This window comes from Papio anubis, chromosome 11 (genome assembly GCF_008728515.1).
Source record: "Papio anubis isolate 15944 chromosome 11, Panubis1.0, whole genome shotgun sequence".
In the NCBI taxonomy this organism is placed as follows: Eukaryota; Metazoa; Chordata; class Mammalia; order Primates; family Cercopithecidae; genus Papio; species Papio anubis.
In genome coordinates this window covers 2,962,661-2,972,337 of record NC_044986.1, presented here as the reverse complement: position 1 = coordinate 2,972,337, position 9,677 = coordinate 2,962,661, and the positions used below count along the sequence as shown (strand labels likewise).

General features: G+C 48.9%; 1 long non-coding RNA gene across 1 annotated transcript; it reads left to right on the top strand.

Moving 5' to 3' along the window:
* The first annotated feature begins 1,964 nt into the window (after positions 1-1,964).
* On the top strand, positions 1,965-9,379 carry LOC108580499. The gene is made up of 2 exons (XR_001891627.3): positions 1,965-2,196; positions 9,050-9,379. It is a non-coding gene; the product is annotated as an uncharacterized LOC108580499 (long non-coding RNA).
* The last annotated feature ends 298 nt before the right edge of the window (positions 9,380-9,677 follow it).

Genomic DNA, 9,677 nt, shown 5'->3' with positions numbered 1-9,677 from the left:
CTCTCTTATGATCTCCTGGTGTTTCATTTTGCTGAAATGTGACAGCGGGAGCGCCTTTCTGTGACTGATCTCTACAATATAACAGCATCGTAGAGACCTGCTTGCTTCTAAATTATTCACTGGGCCCTGTCAGGTACAGTTTCCTCGCTTCCTGGGTGCTTTCGTTAATTGCTGTTTTAACTTCGATGGTCTGATTTCCAAGTATATCACAAGCTCAGTATTACTCTCCCTAATTGGCCTCTCATTCTCTGTTACCAGCGAGCTGTCTGATAGACGTTGCCTCTTTTCATTCCTCTCCTTTTGAGCTGCCATCTTGCTCTGTTCCAGTGTTTGTTTTCAGATTTATTTGGCAATCACTGCTTTAGATATTTTTAGTTGTATTTTTAAAACCAAATTATTTGACTCATGTATCATATCTGCATCTTAAATTATTCACATCAACTTAAAAATATCTGTGAAATGTTTTTATATCTAAAAATAACCTTAGCAAGATTTTTCTGGTCTGCTTTATGAGTCTGTGAGTATTGTGATTTCTTCTGATGTTGGTGAAAGCCTGTGGTTAATTCCCCTGAAAAGCTGAGTGAGTGTGGGCCTGGAACAAATCTGTGGGAAGATGGCCTTAGATCCATTCTGACACAATTGCTGAGAATATTTAATGAAGACAATTCAATATTCTTATCATTTGTATCCTTGTCTACACCATGTCTCTTTTTATCATGGGACTTTTAGTTATATATTTTTTGACACTTTGATATCTCCTCCCTCTCCTGGAAATTGGTGTTGACATTTTTCTATAAAGATATTGAACTTTGGGCCGGGCGCGGTGGCTCAAGCCTGTAATCCCAGCACTTTGGGAGGCCGAGACGGGCGGATCACGAGGTCAGGAGATCGAGAGATGATCCCGGCTAACACGGTGAAACCCGTCTCTACTGAAAAATACAGAAAAACTAGCCGGGCGAGGTGGCGGGCGCCTGTAGTCCCAGCTACTCAGGAGGCTGAGGCAGGAGAATGGCGTGAACCCGGGAGGCGGAGCTTGCAGTGAGCTGAGATCCGGCCACTGCACTCCAGCCTGGGTGACAGAGCAAGACTCCGTCTCAAAAAAAAAAAAAAAAAAAAAAAAAAGATATTGAACTTTGATGCTCTTTATACAAAACTCAATTGAACTCTTCAGAAAACTCATTCATTTTCTTTTGACTTGTAGGATAAAAACACAGAGATGAATTTATCAATTTCTCCATAAAAAGTAGAAATTTGAGAGATTTCAGAGAAGTCAGGATCTGAAGATCTTTAATATATTCGTTTGCTGGACCTCCATGAGGAAGTGACTTGTCATTTGCTGGTTTCATGCATTTGAAGTGGCTTCCTACACACGTTTGTGCAGAGTTAGTGAGGGACTTTTGCGGGTGGTGTCACAGATTCTGATGGTGCCACAGATTCTGATGGTTTGCCTTAGAGAAATGCTTCTTGCAGAGTTTTACCAGGGGTGTTTAGGAAGAAGTCACATTAGTGCAGAGACTGTTTAAAAATAAAAATTGCCATTAGTGTGTCAAAAGTAATTAAATGCTTTGTTCTGAAGCTTTTACAGTGATTCTTAGGGCTTTTAGGCAATTTTTTTTCCTCTAATACCTCGTCTTAATAGAAAACATTGTTGGAAAAAAGATTCTCTTAAATTTGCCTCCTTCAGGATGAGAGTTTGCCTGGCTTCCCAGACTTTCTCTAGGGGCGCAGGGTGGAGGTCTGGACAGGAAGGAGAACAGGTGAAAGACCACTCCCAGTGACTGGTGGCACCCAAACTGTATTCTTCATGTTCGTTTTAGAAGAGGCAACTGTCACCCTGCAACCCTCTATTGTGGATTAAATTTGTGTCCCCTCAAAAGATAGGTGGAAGTCCTGGCCTCCAAGAACCGTGAATGTGACCTTATTTGGAAACAGGATCTTTGCAGATGTAATTGACATGTAAGCTAATATGAGGTCATAATGGAGTAGGGTGGACCCTTAATCTAAGATGATTCATGTCCTTATGAGAAAAGACCCAGGCAGAGAGGAGAAGGCCATGTGGAGGCCCAGACATAGAGGGAAGAGGAGGGAGGACAGAGGCAGAATTTGGAGTGATGCTGCCACAAGCCAAGGAGTGCCAGCTGTTACCACTAGATGCTAAGAGACAAGGAAGGAGCTTCCCTTCAATGCCTTCAGAGGGTGCGTAGCTAAGCAGAAATCTTGATTTCAGACTTTTAGTCTCCAGACCGTGAGAGAATAGATTCTGTTGTTTTCAATCCAGCCTGTAGGCATCTGTACACGGGAATCTTCCCCACTTTTTTTTTTTTTTTTTGAGATGGAGTCTGGCTGGAGTGCAGTAGCACCATCTCGGCTCACTGCAACCTCCACCTTCCGGGTTCAAGTAATTCTTCTGCCTCAGCCTTCTGAGTAGCTGGGACTACAGGGGTGTACCATCACGTGTTGGCTAGTTTTTGTATTTTTAGTAGAGATGGGGTTTCACCATATTGGCCAGGCTGGTCTTGAACTCCTGACCTGGTGATCCACCCACTTTGGCCTCCCAAAGTACTAGGATTACAGCCGTGAGCCACTGCACCTGGGGTGGGAGCAGACATAGATCAGGTGACAGGGCTGGCTCTGGCTGCTTCCCTTCAGGTTGGAGGGTGGGTTCCTGTCACCCTCATGAGAGACCTTTATCCTTCCCCTGTGCCTGCCGCCTCCCCGGCTGGCTATGCACCGACCACAGGGGAGATCTCTCTTCCCAGGCAGATATCCAAGGTCTGTGGATGCTGATGAGGCTTGGAGCCTGACTCCTGAGTTATCTCTGAGGCACCTTCACTGTATACAAGGCCAACCAGAGCTGGTGGGGTCACCAGAATTGTACTGTGCACTCTCTCCCCTGGAGAGATTTGACTGTAGAGCCAGGTGGCTTGGCAGATAAGCTCCAAGCCTTTCAGCCACCTGCAGAGAAGCCTGCTAGGACAGGCACCCTGGTGACTGGGCCAGTGGCTGCCCTCCAGGTAGCAGGTGGTAGCTGGACTCAACTCCTCACCTGTCTTCCCTGCTCCTGATTCAGAAGAGCTGCAACCCTGGCAGGCACTCCTTGAAGGGGTCTCCCAGGCGGTGTGCACGTGGAAAACACCAGAACATCTGTGACTACTTATTTTTAATCTAAAGAAATGACACAATACTTTCTTGTACATTCATAAAATATATTTTATCAGCCAGAGTCCTGGCAGGAAAGAAGAGGCACCCGCGGCATTCGGATGGTCCCAGGAATGCTGCATAGAAATTGTGCTGAGCTGAGCGTTCTTGTCTTCAGATGCATTTCCCCGACCATGCCTGTGGGAGCTACATCCCTGCCCCACCTCCTCCATTCCCTGTCCCTGTCTCACCTGTGGAGCTTCCCACTGGGATTGACAATGGTGAACCATGGTCTGCATTTGGGAAGAGGGGGGAGCAGGAGGGATTGGCAGTTACCTGCTGGCTCCTCTCCCCACCACAGGTGAGACTGCTGGGGCGGGAGCTGATTTGCTCCACCTGAGGCTCCTGCTTCTCCCCAGAGGTTCAGGGGCAGTGACTGACCTAGACTAGCCTGAGTCACTGTGACATCCCTGTGGCTCTCCCACCCCTGCCCATACCTTTATAGATAGCAAATTTTTCAAACTCTTATTGAATTATTCTAGTTGTGTGTGCCACCTGCTTCCTGCTGGGACCCTGCTGTGAAGAAATCCTTTCTTTAGAAGATAAATCAGGTTCCAGGGAAACCATGGGCATAGGCATCAGCACTCCAGGGCTATGCAGAGAGGAGCTGGGGTCAGATGGAGAATGTACCCAGGCCAAGGCATTCCTACAGGAGGAGCTGGGAAGTAAGCATCCTGGCCTCATAGTCTTTCCTGGGTCATCTGCCAGGGCTCCCCATGGACTCTGCTCAGTAGAAGTCAGAAGGCAAGGGGGCTATTGATATGGTCCATGCTGAACCGGCACTGAACCAAAGAGAAGAGCTGGGGAATATAGGCCTGCAGGGGTTCGTCAGTGAGATCCGGCACATACGTTATTTATTAATTTGGTCATTTATATTTATAATTAATAAGTGTACATACATTAGGAGAGTGTGCTCATTTATTTTTTAACTGATGAGAGCAAAATATCAAACCATTTTGGGAATCACAAACTTGAAAGAAGACATTTAAAACTTAGATCTTGAGATTTAGTTGACCCCTTTTTAGCCATTCATAACTGATAATTTGGCACAGGCATCTGGGGTGTTAGCATCTAGAGATGGATTGTGTGAAACCACGGAGGATGGTATGGGTGCAGTGAGTCACATGAGATGAAAACCCGTCAATGGGTTTTCATAAGAACCCCATAAGTTCTGTCATCAGCATCGCCACTGAAGAGAGGACGTTTACTCCGGAAGAGGAACCTCTAGAGTCATCCTGGTGGGGGAGATTGTTGGCTTGGACCAAGGGGGCTGGAATGGTGACAGTGAGATACGTTTCCATTATGGGTTGAGTTTGAAGGTGAAACCTACAGGGTTTGCTTATAGAGTGAAGTAAGCTGTGAGTGGAAGAGAGAAGTCAGGAGTGCCACTGAAGCTTTTGGCCTGAACGATGGCAAGAATGGGGCTACCGGGGTGAGAAGAAGGCCGCAGGAGGAGCTGGCTGGGGCGAATGGCAGAGCTCGGTTTTGGGCATGTCAGGACATGTTGGACGTGCTCAGATGCTGTGGCTGCAGCAAAGCTTCCCCTCCCCGTGTTCATACCGTGGGGCTTTGCGGCTCTTTTCACCAAGAAGTAGAGTCTAATTCCCCAACCCTTGAATCTGGCTGGCCTTGCAAATGGCTTTGGCCAATAAAATGCAGGAGTGATGTTGTGTAGCTTCTGAGCTTCAGTCTCAAGAGACTTCGCAGCTCCTGCTCTCACTGTCTTGAGAAACTGCCCTAAGACCACCATGAGGAAGCCTGGTCTACCCATGGGAGGATCAGAGGCCATGTGATGCAAAGTCAAACAGTCCCGAGTCCCCTAGATCCATCAGCCAACAGCCAAGACCAAGTGCACATGTGACTGAGGCCATCTTACATTATCCAACCTCAGTTGAGCTTCTGGGTGATGGCCTCTACATGAATGACCCCAACAGAAGTACCATTCAGCTGAGTCCAGCTCAAATTACTGACTCACAGGATCATAGCAGATTGGCTTATTTACTTCATTAAGATTTGGCATGGCATTTGAAAGAAGACATTTAAAACTTAGACCTTGAGATTTAGTTGACCCTTTTTAGCCATTGATAATTGATACTTTGGTGCAGGCATTTGGGGTGGTAGCATCTAGAGATGCTAACAGCAGTACTTAACTGATATAAAGCAGTACATAACCGATAAAGGTGTTGACCTGACATGCAGTGCAGATGGTTTTAAAATGTAGGCTTTATTATTATTCTGTTATGGTGAAGCCAAGAGGTCAGAAGGCGCCTCTGCCATTGGGAAGACAGTTTGTTACTCACAGTTCCCAAGGGAAGGAGGGGGCTCGCCAGGCTGCAGGATGTCTTATGGGAAGCACCTAGGGCTGGTCCAGAGGCAGACGGAGTGAGGGGGAAATGGATGCAGGGACCTTTACCATGGTGTCCATGGGAAGGAATGGGTGAGGCAGGGTGAACTGACTTAGGATTGGCCGAGTGAATAATTTCAGTGGGCCCTGGTGCACAGGGACTTCCCAGGTTGTCTGGTACCTGGCCCTGAATTGAGTAGGGCAGGTGAGAGTGGCCTGGGGAGTGACAGCCTGTTGGAGGAGGTGGTAGGGGTGTGGACTCTGGAGGGGTTGTTAGTGTATGAGAGCCTGATGGAGGAGGTGGTTGGGGGTGTGGACTCTGGAGGGGCTGTTTGCGTATGAGAGTCTGATGGAGGAGGTGGTTGGGGGTGTGGACTCTGGAGTGGTTGTTTCTGTAAGAAAGATGTGTCTCCAGTAGTTTACTGTCTCTAGGACTTTGCCAGCCCTGGGAAGGGCTGTCTTTCCAGTGTCAGCAAGGCCCTAGGTGTCAAACATCAGAAAGGACATGCTTAATACACACATGTCACAGACCCCATTGGCTCTGTGGGTCTGGAGTTCAGGGGAAAAGTCCTGGCTGGAGCTATGAGTGGGAGCTGTCAGAGCCTGGGCAAGACGACCTAGTGAGTGGAGCGAGGGAGGAGTGGCCTGAGGCAGAGCCCTGTGGATCTGCAGCCTGCAGGGCTCATGGAGGGGAGGAGGGCCTAGCAAGACACTTTCAAGAAGCAGTTAGAAATGGAGGAGGGAACCGGGAGGGAGTGGTGTCCTGGAGCCAAAGGAGGAAGGCATTTCACGGAGGACGGAATGGTGAACTGTGCCGAGGCTCTACATAGGTTCTGGAGAGGAGGATGGAGAAGTGGGCACTGGGCAAGGCACCACGGGCAGGGTGGAGCCAAGCCTCAGAGAGGAGTTCCAGAGGGAACCGCCACCCGCCGACCGACACACCCGATGCCCCTCCCTCCCTGCGCTCCTCCACGTCCCCTGTGCCTGCTTCATTTTCTCTCCTTTGCATGCACCACGACCTCATGTGCTGCCTCTGCTACTCAGTTCTCTTGATGTTGTCCATTCCTGTGTCGCAGGCAGGATCCCCGAGGACATGGATTCTGTCTCTTGTGTGTAACTGACACCCGGAGAGTCTACAGCTGCTCCTGGCACAGTCAGAGCTTCCCAGCACTGTGTGATGAATGAATGAATACAAGGGAACTTGGGCGTCACCAGACCTGTATACTTCTCGGGTACAGAGGAGGCAACGGCGGCTCTGGGTGGAGGGACTCGCCAGGGCATCTCAAGACTGAGCACCAGGACTGAAGCCCAGCGCTCCCGCCTCAAAGCAGGTTCCACTGCACCTCTGGCTGCTGTTTTCACCACTTTACTGTCACCACTCAGATTTAGCCTCTGACTGGTTGTGATCATGTTTTCTATGTGCCCGGCACATAGTGAGCACTTAATAGTCATTCTATGACTAGGTAAATAAAAAGTGAACCTATAAACACCACATTCAAACAGGCTTCTACATTGTGTTAATTGCTAATCCAAAGTGGTGTTTGTTATGTCTGCTCCACTAGGAAAACCCCAAATGTCCACTCATGAATGCACTTAGGTCAGTTTCATCCAGAAAAGTGAGCTACGCCAGGGAAAGCTTTTAACTAACACCTCACAAGACAGTTAAAATTAGTTTTTGCTATCGTTTGCAGTTTAATTATGCCGTATCTCTTTGGCAAGAAATGCTTTAGTCTGGGGCAATTTAACGTTTATAAATGTGTTCTCTGTTGATTGTGGAACAGTGACGTCAGACACATGGCTTGATGCTCTGTGATCTGTCTTCAGCAGGTCAGGGCACCAGGCCCCCAATAATGCAGGCTGAAATGCACATCCGGAAGTGGGATGGGTGGAAAATTCAAGAGAGGTCCTGAAGCCAGCAGCTCCTGGAAGTCTGGAAGGGATTACCTTTGCTAGTGCTTGATATATTTGAAGTCAGGAACAATTTGTGACCATTGGCAAGCAAGACTTCTCAGAAATGCTGAGGTCGTTTTAATAATGACTGGCCAGCTCTCATTGGGGGAGGCTGTTCCCAAGCACGTCTGTGTAGCCAGGCTTGTAAAAGTCAGAAAAATCAGGACAGGCGAGATGATGCTGAGGTAACAAACGGCCTTGGATTCTCAGTGGGTAGAAACAGTGAATGCCTCTTTGTTTACCGTTCACGCTTTCCGTGTCATGCAGGCCAGGAGGTGGCTCTTTCCTCTGTTGTCACTCAAGGAATCAGGATGGCCAAGGCTCCATTGTCCTTGGACGTTGTAGTCTCCACACGAGAGTTCAGGTTTTGCCATGATGCAGGGAGGGAACATGGGGAGTCCCACACCAGCTCTAACATTTCTGTCTAGCATCGGCTCATGTCATATGTCGTGGTGGGAGCAAATCAATAGGATCTGCTCTCCTCCCGGCAGGTGTGAAGAGATTCTGTGGCTTGCTCTGTTCTCAGCATTGCTGTGGTCCTGGGCACTTGGGGTGGGCACAGGGTCTTTGCTGAACTTTGCAGCCCTGTATAGCAGACCAAATAGATCAGAACCTCTGAGGAGGGGACCCCACATCTGGAGTCTGAAGAGCTCCCCAGCTGATTCTAATGTGCAGCCAGCTGGAAAACCACTGGGCCAGTGGAAGCAGGAGTGACAGGTCCCCATTCCTCTCCACTCCCATGGAGTCCAAAGCTTGCTGACACTGGGTGCACTCAGGTCTCCAGGGACATTGGTTCGCCCTTTGTTACAGGAGGTAGTCAGGCAGACACGAGCAGGGCAGGAGAGGGCTCCCCAACCAGGAATGTCAGGTGATGACTAGGTGGTTGTTAACTGTCTCTCTAAAACAGTAGTAGGTCACAGCCAGTGCCAGGGAAAGTCAGTCTCCCAATACATAGAAACGCCTGAAACAGGTGATCAGCAGCTTCCCAGTAAGATCTCGGGAGCTGGGTGAGTGAGCTCAGGCATGCACATTGAGAGGCAAAATGGCAGAGTTTAACTGGCATATGATCTTCTGAGGACATTCTGTAGGAGGTTGGCCAGGTTGGTGGGAGAAATTATAGAAAAACGATGCAAACCTTCTTGGAAGGCCAGGAGGCTTTGCAAAAGCTTTGAAAGATAATTTGGCTGAAGGCAGCCAGATTCTCTTATCTGGAGCCTTGAAAGCAAAGGTCAGATAACAAGGGGATGTAAAGAAAATGATCTAGATAAGTTAGTTTACTTAGGCCTCAGAACCTGGCCTTTCATCATCGTTGCCAGACTGTCCTCTTTGGGGGATGGGGTGGGTGGGGTGGGGGTGGTGGTGACCCATGTTAATTACCCACCAGTGTGTTGACTCAAAGGCTTTGTCATTAAATCTGTACTGAATAAATGCCTGCAGCACTGGCTTATCAGGGCCTCGGCTGCTACAACTCGTTCTGTGAGCAGCCCAGTCCCCTAGCCTGCTCTTTCACTGGATACCTGTGTCAGAGTGCATTTTTTTCATCTGTCGTTCGGCCAGGATCTGCAGGTCAGAGCCAGCAACATTCCACCAGTAAAGGGAAGAAGGCCTCAGGTGAGCAGGTGCACAATTCCAGTAAACACCCTGTGCGTGCTCCCCTCCCAAGTGCTAGCAGGCCACTGCGCAGGTGCACAGCTCACCCCAAGTGACGAATCAAGGGAAAAAGGATGCAAGATGCCAGAGGTAGAGGCCAACATAGAAAACCCAAGGTCCAACGTCAAACAGGGCACTTGTCCTCCAAGATGACTGCCTGGCCCTCTTCCAAGTATATTTTACTTTCTTTTCTTTCCACCCTAAAGCTTTTCAATAAACATTCACTCCTGCTGTAAAGTTTGCCTCCATCTCTTCTTCTGTCTTATGCCCCTCAGTGGAATTCTTTCTTCTGAGGACAAGAATTGTAGCTGCAGACCCGTACAGATCTGCCATTGGTAACTTGGATACCTGTCATCAATAACACCTTGTCCCATGGCAGGGAGCTGCACTGCGTTCAGGAGGGCTCAGCAGATGCCACCATGGTGGCCTGGACTGAGCACATTTTTTCAGAGAGGTGTCTCTGGGGCAGTGGTGCCACCCTGGGCCCCCTGAGAGCAGCAGGGCGAGTGCCCTTGAGTCCCACTCAAGATCCCGT